General features: G+C 39.3%; 1 pseudogene; it reads right to left on the bottom strand.

Moving 5' to 3' along the window:
• Positions 1-7,530: 7,530 nt before the first annotated feature.
• LOC104454194 lies at positions 7,531-10,048 on the bottom strand (annotated as a pseudogene).
• Between the last annotated feature and the right edge of the window lie 194 nt (positions 10,049-10,242).

Genomic DNA, 10,242 nt, shown 5'->3' on the forward strand with positions numbered 1-10,242 from the left:
AAAGAAAGCATAACTCCTAGCAAATCGTTTCCCACAAAAACGAACATGACAAAAAAATAAAAATAAAAATAAAAATGTCCGGCAGAAACAACTGCATACAATAGAACAAGGCTCTCTGGTTCGGAGACGAACTACTTAACCAGTAAATGAATAGATTTCATACCTCATACTACAATCTTCAAACACCATATTGACGCCAGGACTGTTTGGACAGTTCGCCAGTATACAGGCCTTAGCAGCGCTAACGCATATGCTGCAATCGCTGTGAGAAAGCGCTGAGTTACAACTTACAGGTGGCACGACCATAGGCAGCTGTTGTGGGATAAGGAGACATGGTATAGTAGTTGTAGTTCGCATGATTTGGTGCCGCAGTAGCCATGTCAGTAAGGACATAAGCTACAATGTTTGCGTAAGGGTTGTCACTCGAATGGGTACCGCCATTGCAACCTCTACAAGTTATGCTGGTGTCTGGAGCACCTTGAACAACATGGAACATCAAAAGGGATCCAACTAGCATAATCTTAACTCTTGAAAGAGTATCCATAACGTGATATCCTTTACTTAATTTTTGGGCTCAATCCTATTTTTTGCACCTTGAGAGGCTCAGGTCTTGACTATTTATAGTGGTTGTGCCCAATAGGTTTTCTCCTATGATTAGCATATGAATCTCTCTTTGATGGTACCAATGCATGAGCGTTCTCAAAAGCTTCTGCTTGTTTCGGATATAAAATGGAGACAATGCAATTTGTTCTTTTGCTATGGACCAAGTATGCAGTTTGATCTGTTACAAGTAATTCAAATTATTTCTTAAGTGTACATTCGTCATTTTCACTTTGGCTAACTTGTCGATTTGCTAATTGGCCAAGAGTTAAATATCATTGAAGTTTTTAGATTGGAAAAGAATTTAGATGAAGTAAAGAACAGTACAATTCTAGCATCTATAAATTCGCCGTTCTCTCTTTCACGAATCTTTGGTAATCCTGACTTTCTTCTTTGAGAGTTCTAACGGTTTTGTAACGTTTCATTTTTATGAGTATGTCGTTTATGTTTGTTTCTGTCCTTTTTCATCTTGTCGTTTCACTAAGGCACTTCTATTTTTCTGAAATTATCGTTGGTTGAGTCAATGAGTAGTAGACAAATTAATCTAGAAGATTCTCGATGCCTTTCGGTGTTTGCTGCATTCTCGTATCTTCTTTCTCATCCTATTTTCTCTCCAATTTCTTCTTGGACAACATTTGAATTATTCATATTTGGCTTGACTAGCACTCGAAAATGTACCTAAGAAGATGACAACTATTCTATAAGTAAGCTCTCATGTATGATTTCATGTTGAATGGGGTTTGGGTCTTTGGATGAGCACATTTTCTCCAAAGACAAAGATCTCTCTTGGTGTGGCTAGGGGGATAAAATATTTCATTGGGGATGCGACTTGCAAATTTTACACTTTGACATCAAGTCACAGAATATTCTTTTACATCAAAATTTCGATATGAAAGTTTCTGACTTCGTGTTTGCAAAACCTTTTCCCTCGGACCATAGAATGGTGTCATTGACCGTTGCCAAAGGAACAAATGGATATATGTATGACATCCTGAAATTCAAGTTCTGTCTTCGATTGAATAAGTTGGGTTTTTCATTAATGCGTCTATAGTTCTTTTTCTTGAATTGATCACTCATGGGATAATTAGTCTATCAGGTGAAGTCGTTAAGGGATTTTAACACAATAGACTTGAGAATTCGACTAGGAATCGGTTGTTTGACCGTGCTAATCTGCAAGGGTCACTGTCAAAATTGATTAGAGACTGGAGATAGATTGATTCAACAGAGATGTGTAATTAGTGTGTGGGTGATTCCACCTAATTGCAAAATTTCCGTCAATCGACATTAGACCAATTTTTCTATCATTTATGTACCCCGTGTCTGTATTTGAAACCTTGAGGTTTTTATGACAACTGAGAGTCACAAATGCATTGAAGATGCATGTTGTGGCTTGAAAATAATCAACCACGGGTCAATTACACTAAAAATTCTTAAAAGCTACTTGGTAGGCTAGGTCATACCAAAATCATGCCAAATTGAAATTAACCGCGAATTTGAACCTGATTTTAGAAATTGAAAGCTCTGTTATGTCACGAGTTATTTTAGGAACGTCGACTCGTCCTTTGAAGATTTTTCTGCAAACCGAGATTTTTTGTGAAAATTCAAGATGGAGCTGTTTTTGTCCGGGAAATTAAGGGGACCGTTTTTTATCGCATTTTTGGGATGCAAGTTGGTTCAATTGGCGAGGAAAAATGTTAATTTGGTCGAGGACACCTTGGTGGAATTTATAGGGACCAAATTGAATCCAATTTAAGAGAATTGAACTCAATTTGGGGGAATATGTTTCAAAATTCGTAGGCCATGGTCCCCTCAACCTTTTGGACCACTTGGGGAGTATTCTAGGGAGAATTTAGTGCACAAAATTGGCTGAGGATAGAGCTGAATTAGGTGGGGCCTTGCCTGGGACAAAGATGATAAATAGGAAGACTTTGGGGCCAATGGGGTCCCTCTAAGTGCAGCTGGCTTCCTTCTTCTTTTCTTCTTCAGTAGAGCTGCTTTCTCCATTTTCAAGCCTTTGAAGTTCCAAAAATTGTAGAGAAGCCAGCCAACTCCCTCCCCTAGCCTGTCGCAAGCCGCCGGAGTCCCTCCGCTAGTTGCTGCTCGTCGTCGCGCCCCCCCGCGAGCGCTAGCCGCGCCTAGCCATTCGTCTCGCTTGTTCTGTCGTCGTGCCACTCTTCTTGAGCCTCCTTAGGCCACGTCGGAGCCCCCTAGCCGCCGTCTAAGTCGTCGGAGCAGCCATCGTCGCCCCTGCTCACCGCTACAGTCGTCCGCCAGCTAGTCTCATCGTTTCCAGCTCAAATCGTCGCTCAGCTCACCCTCTTGGCCCAACAACCAGTTCTGAATTCTAGCAAGGAATCGTGCGCTTCAAGGCCCATTTTGGACCACTTTCGGGCCTTGTCGGGCTCCACCGCCACGAGATTTATCGCCCGTCTCTGCGTTGTTGTCGCTGTGGACTCACTAGATTGCAAAATCGGTGAGTTTACTTGCTAAAATCTACTTAGGGAATTAATTATGCTTAAGGGATTATTAGTTTAAGTTAATTAGGGATAATGTGGTTAGTTAGAATTGATTAGTGATTTAATTATTCGATTTTGCATGTTAGGTGGTTAAAGTAGTGTAATTAGATACTAGATAAGTTATATTATTTATCTATATTGGTTCGGAAATTTTATGGACTTGTTTCAGTATTTAATTAGGCATTTCCGGCCTAAGTTTCTATTTTTGGCATTTAATTGTATTTAATTAATTAATTTTGGTATTTATTTAATTATTTATTATTTTCCGGAAATTAGACCAGAATAGCTGGTGATTAGAATTTCGTCTTGATTGTAATTGTGTGCTTGGTTTATTTAATTGAGTGATGATTTTTGCAAATTGAGTGGAAATTATAATTTTGGATATTTATTTCAAAATTGAGTAATTTCGATATTTAATTAGAAAATACTAAGGCGTCGATTTTTAACGCAAAAAATATTTTCAAACACTATATAAATAGTGGGATTTTTTAAAAGAAAGATATTGCATTTTTGGCTTAGGCCGACTGTGTACCCACATACGATTATTTTTATCAAGTATATTTTATCATGATGAAATTAGGCCAAGTTCGTTATTTAATTGAGGAACTGGTGTGCTAGGCACAAGATCCTTGGCTCAGGATTGATTTATCGTATTTCAGCTTGTGTGAGTAATTTGATATGTCAGCTTGTGAGAGCAGTATACTATATCAGCTTATAAGAGCTTGATATGTCAGCTTATGAGAACAGTATACATTATCAGCTTGTGTGGGCAATGATCATTTATCAATTTGTGAGAGCAACAATCCGTATATTAGCTTGTGTGAGCTACTATCTATCTATATTAGCTTGCGCGAGCTATTATTGATCCATTTCAACTTGTGTGAGCATTGACTGTGTTGATGGTATTGGATAGATAGTATTGAATTGATATATAGTATTGATTGGATCAAATGATCGTTGAATTCAACGATCGTTGGTATTGAATGATTAATTGGTTGAGATTATAAACTGTGCTAACGTGTAGGAGAGAATTGAGGTAAGGTAAGTCTTCTGACTTGTGTGTGCATAGACCGACTCTAGGCGTATTTCCTTCCTAGTTGGAGTTTAGGGGTGGACTTGTTGGGACATTGTCTCACCTCGTCGTGGGCTTAACCTTTTCAAGTCCGTAAATAGCTGCTCCTCTTGAGTTTTTTGGCCGGCTCATGAGGGTTATCGAGCGGGTTTTTAGCTACCCCGATCCTGGAAGCCACTGGGTTTATGAGCTAGTAGTGACCACAGTCTGGGTCGAAGAGGACCTACCTTATAGGGTATCTCATCGATTCGAAGTTTGGTTTCGCTACGGACCTAATGAATTCATGGTGGTTCCCTTAGGGGTTTTGGGATTCCCGCTGTGGTAGTCGATGACTCTTTAGATGAGGATGCTGTTGACCCTCTTGACGGTGTTGTGTAGGGGTGTGCAACGGAAACCGCCCGGGGCAGGAACCGGCCGGACCGGACCGGACCGGTCGGTTTCGGGCGGTCCTAGAGTGTCTCGGTCCGGTCTCAGGTTCCTATTTTTGGAACCGGTGACCGGTTGGTTCGGTTCTCGGTTTCGGGGTCGGAACCGGATCGGACGACCGGACCGGACCGACCATTTATATATATATATATATATATATATATATATATATATATATATATGTATATGTATATATTTTAATTTCTGAAATAATTTATAGTACCCATTACCATCATATTTATTTCTTCTCTCATAACTCAAAGCTAATAATCCCTCCCCTTTTTTGCTTCTGAACTACACTCAACATAACCATCACATCAGCTTTTATTTTCCAAAATTTTGCAATTCTCCTCACTTGCCTTTCCCTCTTGAAACCTAAACGAATGGCTAAACCCCTCTCTTTTTTTTTGTTAGTTTCTGCTTTAATATACAGTAACCATCACATCAACTTCTATTTTCCCAATTTTTGTGATCCAACTCGGCGGTAATTCGATTCAACTTTCATTTTCCCAAACCCTTCCTAATTCCTCCCCACAGCGTCATCATCTCTTCGCTCTCTCCCGTCTCCCATCGCTGCCCCGACGATTCCCAAGGCTCTCTCGTTCTTTGAGGTGAGTCCCGAGTCCCGTCCTCGATAAGCTCTTTTGCTATGTTTTCATTGCTGCGCGGCTTCGTTGTTTGATCATTTATACTCGTAGTCCCATCTTCGTTTGTTTCCGACATGCGATTGTGCTGTATTGATGTCGCATTTGGGAAGGGGGGCGGTGGGTGGTTGGATTTCGTCTCCTCCGCGCATTTTGGTGTGGGTAAGAGCGCTTCGTTAGGGGATTTCAATCTCTTGGCTCTCTATTGAGATTTCAATCTCTTGGCTCTCTTTGTTTCCACAAAGTTGATGTTTTTAATTTAATAGGGCGTCACTTTGTTGGTCACAAAGTGAATAAAAAAACTTGACCAGATCATAATCTCGTGCATTACTTTACTAGTAATTACTATTTATTTTTTTGTTAAATGAAATGAAAACAAGTGATGGTTCATTGGAACCGGACCGGTTGGTCCGGTCCGGTTCTCGGTTCCAAGATAGCCGGTCCGGTCCACGGTCCAGAAAAGTGGGAACCGGTCCTCCCGGTCTGGTTCCCGGTTCTTGGATGGAACCGGACCGAACCGGGAACCGATCACCCCTAGTGTTGTGGAGAACCCGCTACCCTCGGAGCCGGTGGAGATTGAAGAATCGGTGAATGAGTCTGGCTAGCTGGCCTTAGGACAATACCCTTTTGTTGAGCCGGTCTTTTGTAGACCTTTGTCCTTAGACTAGTGCTGTATATAAACTAGTTAGCTATGTATAAATGTGTGTTGTGGTTTGTGAATTTGTAGCTCTGCTTTTCTATCCCATCTTTATGTTGTATGGAGATTTATTTATATGTTTCCGCATGCGTATTAAAATGAATGGGTTGGCGACGCGTCCTGGGACGTCGCAAATTTAATCAACCACCAAGGGATGGGCACGCGCTCAAGGATCAGGGCGTGACAATATGGCTCTCGAGCAATTTTACAAGGACATAGGAGGTGTAAGGTGATGTTTATAGTTTCTGGACGTTGATGATTGAAATGGCCTGTAAGAGGAAAAAAACATAAATGCAAATGTTGAAATGGAATAATTAGAAAAGAAAAGAAAAGAAAAGGACGTTTACTTTTTCCTTTTGAGTCTGATGAGTTCAATCTGATACAAATTTAACTCACTCATGTGCCATAGCAAGTTTATGGTGCTACATCTTGAGGTCATCTTAGATTATTTTGTTTTGTTTCAGCTTTGTAGCACAGGATAGTTGGATGATCTTATGCTTTTCGTTTTTCATTTCTGGCCTGTTGGCTATAGTTGCATAGGGTATGGTTCTCTCGTTCTGACATGTTTATATTCATAATTCATGCAATTGCCGTTAATCATTGAACATCCGTGCGATGACATTACCAAATGTAAGTACTGTGATTAACTGCCAGTACATCCTGAGAAGAAAATTTTCATGTCACACTGACTTGGGGGCAGGAATTCTTCCACCCATTTTATCACGTACTTCGCTTCTCCTGTGATTGAAATGAAGAGAATTCTTGATATGGTAGAGTGATAGATGGATGAAGACATGCATGAGAAGAATTCCATGCAAGAAAAGGGAAAATTGTCCAAAAATTCCTAAATCTATTACACTTTTGCCAATTCAATCCTAAACCTTTTAACTTTGCCAATTGAGTCCTAAAACTTTTCACTTCTTGCCGATTCAGTCCATCTGGCTAATTTTGGCCATAAAATGCTGACGTGGACATCGGCGGTGCCACGTAGGATTGCTGGCATTGACGTGGACAATTTTAAATAATATTTTAATATTTTTAAATATTTTTGATTTTTTTCTGTTTTTTCCCTTTTTTTTTTTTGGCTTTTTCCTTGGCCTTTTCCGGTGGCCGGCCATCGCTTGTAGCCAGTGGCTGGCCATCGGAAAAGGCCAAGGAAAACCGAAAAGAAAAAAAGGGGGAAAAATAGAAAAAAACAAAAAATTCAAAAAATTCAATTTTTAAAAAATATTAAAATATTATTAAAAATTATCTACGTCGCGCCGACAGATCCTACGTGGCACCGTTGGTGTCCATGTCAGTATTTTCTAGCTAAAATTGACCGGATGGATTGAATCGGCAAGAAGTGAAAATGTTTAGACTCAATTGATAAAGTTAAAAGGTTTAGGACTAAATTAGCAAAAGTGTAATAGGTTTAGGACTTTTTGGATAATTTTCCCTGCAAGAAAACAATAGATTGTCAAATAATCGACATGTGACCGCTTAACTTGAGCAAAGTAATAGAAAAATAGAGACCCTACAACATGGGAGTATCAATATATACATGGAGAAGAGCAACTAGCATCTATATTATGCTTAAAAATTAGCATTATGAGATACATGCCCTTGCCCCTGCCCCCAGCCCCACCCCCAAACTGCTAGCAAAATTAACGGGACCTGCATGAATAATGAATATAAACATGTCTCAGAACGAGAGAACCATACCCTATGCAAATGGCCTATAAGGTGATGTTTATAGTTTTCGGACGTTCATGATTGGATGGTATATTTGTTATAAATTTACTAGTTTTGGATTTTTTAAGGTCGAATAAAATAGATTGTGGTAAATTTGTCATAAACGTACAAGTTTAGGGTTTTTTTATGATCAATCGGGGTAAATTGGTCAAAAGTATACTGGTTTTGGGTTTTTGGTGGTCAAAAAAATAGTTTGAGGTAAATTTGTCACAAGTGTACTAGTTTGGGGTTTTTCAAGGTATTAACCCTAAAAGTAAAAAGATTATCCGAGGCATTTTTTTTTTTCCAAATTTTCTGGAGATTTACTATGAGAAATTCTTGAACATTTGGTAAACTAGCTTACTGGTGCCAGGGACAAGATGAGGTACATTGTGAAATCCCCTTTTTCCATCATGCTGACCCTCTCCAACCATTCAAGATATGAATAGCCAAAACAAGCACCTCATCAATCTGGATCATTCAATCTAGTGGCTCCACCACTTTCCACATTGAAATACCTAATTCAATGTTCAGTTGGATACATCCACTTAATAATTTTTCCCTTTGAAGAGAGAAAGGGAGGGAATCTACTAGAGGTAAGAGAAGTTCGAAAACCTATTTGGTCTAGAAGTCAACTTCTCCAATTTGAAAACAAGTTTGACAACTTTTGACCCCTACTCAAAATTTCTGATTAAGAGAGATCTAATCGCAACCAAATCTAAAGATTTTATTAAAACAATGCCAAGTAGCTGCCCAGGTTAAGCTGAAAAACCCAAATCAAATGGAAAAATATATGTGCAGGCACAACACACTCTAGACATTAGGGTGAGTAAACCACACGAAGAAAAATGTGCGAACCAGGAGATGCAGATAAGATGGGGCAGAAAATGATGCATACTTTAATCCAACTAAACCACACAAGAATTTCAACCAAAAAATAAAACCACACAAAAAACAAGGAATGAAAGAAAAGTTGTTACCTGCTCATGTAGATGCTCTATCTTCTGAGTTTGCTGCATCACGTGTAGAAATGAGGTGATTCAATGCAGACATTTCCACCATCTTCGTTTCCATTTGTTGGACTGCATCTAGAAGGCTCATCAACTCTACCTGAACAATACATATACCAGAACAAAAGTCTGAGTGACTTGAATGCCAGAGTAAAATAACCGATCAACTTCATCAATAATCAGTTTTCCCAAGAAAAAAAGTGGATTGTGTGATTACCAGAAGGGCACCTGTCTCACATCCATGTGTTCTTGCTGGACTCTTAGAAGCTCACTTGGAACTTCATTAGACTTTTTGAATTCTACATTACCATTTGAGTTATCTACAGGAATTGAATTGGCAGACTGATTAAGTTTTCTTCTAGGTCTCACCATATTAATAGCCACCTGGAAGCTTATGGCTCTTAGCTGATCAAACTGTGTAGTGACAGAACGAAGCTTCTCACTTAAGATCAATACCTACAGTACAAGAGAGTAATTAACAGCAAATTAATCCGCCAGCCAATGCATGTCCCGTGCCACAGAAACCAAAGTGTAAACCACAATATCCTAGTCAAATCTGACAAGAAAACAGAGATTAGAAGTCGTCCCCCCCTCGGGGGCTGCGGTCTCTCTCTCTCTCTCTCTCTCACGCGCGCGTGCATGGAAAACCAGAAAAACCAAATTCCTCTGACTAAGCATAGGAAATTCATGCCAAAACAGAGAAAAATACCAGCAACCTTATGGCATTAGATATGTTACAACAAGAAAGAATGGACTCCTTTCCACGCAGAATGATTCATCAAAATCAGCACCGCACATGCGGACCTCAATATTATTCTACTGCAATGCAAAAGTCCCCCCACTTTCTTTAAAAAAGAAAGAAAAGAAAAGTGGTGAAAAATATATCTGTGCTAGGAGAGAATTCTTCCTAGCTGTAGTATCTTATTTAAACATCAGTCTCCAACACCCATACAGAGGCTCAACCATGAAAAATCTCATAAAATATAACAACAAACTTATGTCCTTTCTCGGAATCTAAAGACCTAAAGCATCTCCAGCCTCACTAGATTAATATTATATGTTTTGATCTAAATAAAGAGTAACTGGACAATTAGTTTCCTTAAAAAACCATGCATGGTCATAAGATTATACTGCCATAAGATGCATAAAAGATAGAATTGCCTCACCACTCCCTGTTTGTGTGCTACAGTGTCAGCATTAGAGCCTCAGAGTTACATTATGTAAAATGAATCAACAATAGCGATCATATTTATTTCAATATTGAGAGTACCGTTTATAGTGCTGCCTTGGTAAAAGCTGATCTTTCCCGCTGCTTGTGCATTATGAAAGATGCCATGGTAGCAGCCAGCTTGGACGTTGAAGGCATCCATGACACCAAGGCAATAATAAGACTTATAGTGCATTTGGTTCAGTTTTCCCAAGGAGTTCCATTGGGAAAATGCTGTAGTATTTGGCAAGCCTATCTAAGGGGCTTTTAGTCAGATGCTAGCTTTGAAAAAGTTGAAAGCCCAATACTGATAGAGATCAGCTTTGGGTTTTCAGATCAAATACTGAAATTACATTT

Source organism: Eucalyptus grandis, chromosome 1 (genome assembly GCF_016545825.1).
Source record: "Eucalyptus grandis isolate ANBG69807.140 chromosome 1, ASM1654582v1, whole genome shotgun sequence".
Classification (NCBI taxonomy): Eukaryota; Viridiplantae; Streptophyta; class Magnoliopsida; order Myrtales; family Myrtaceae; genus Eucalyptus; species Eucalyptus grandis.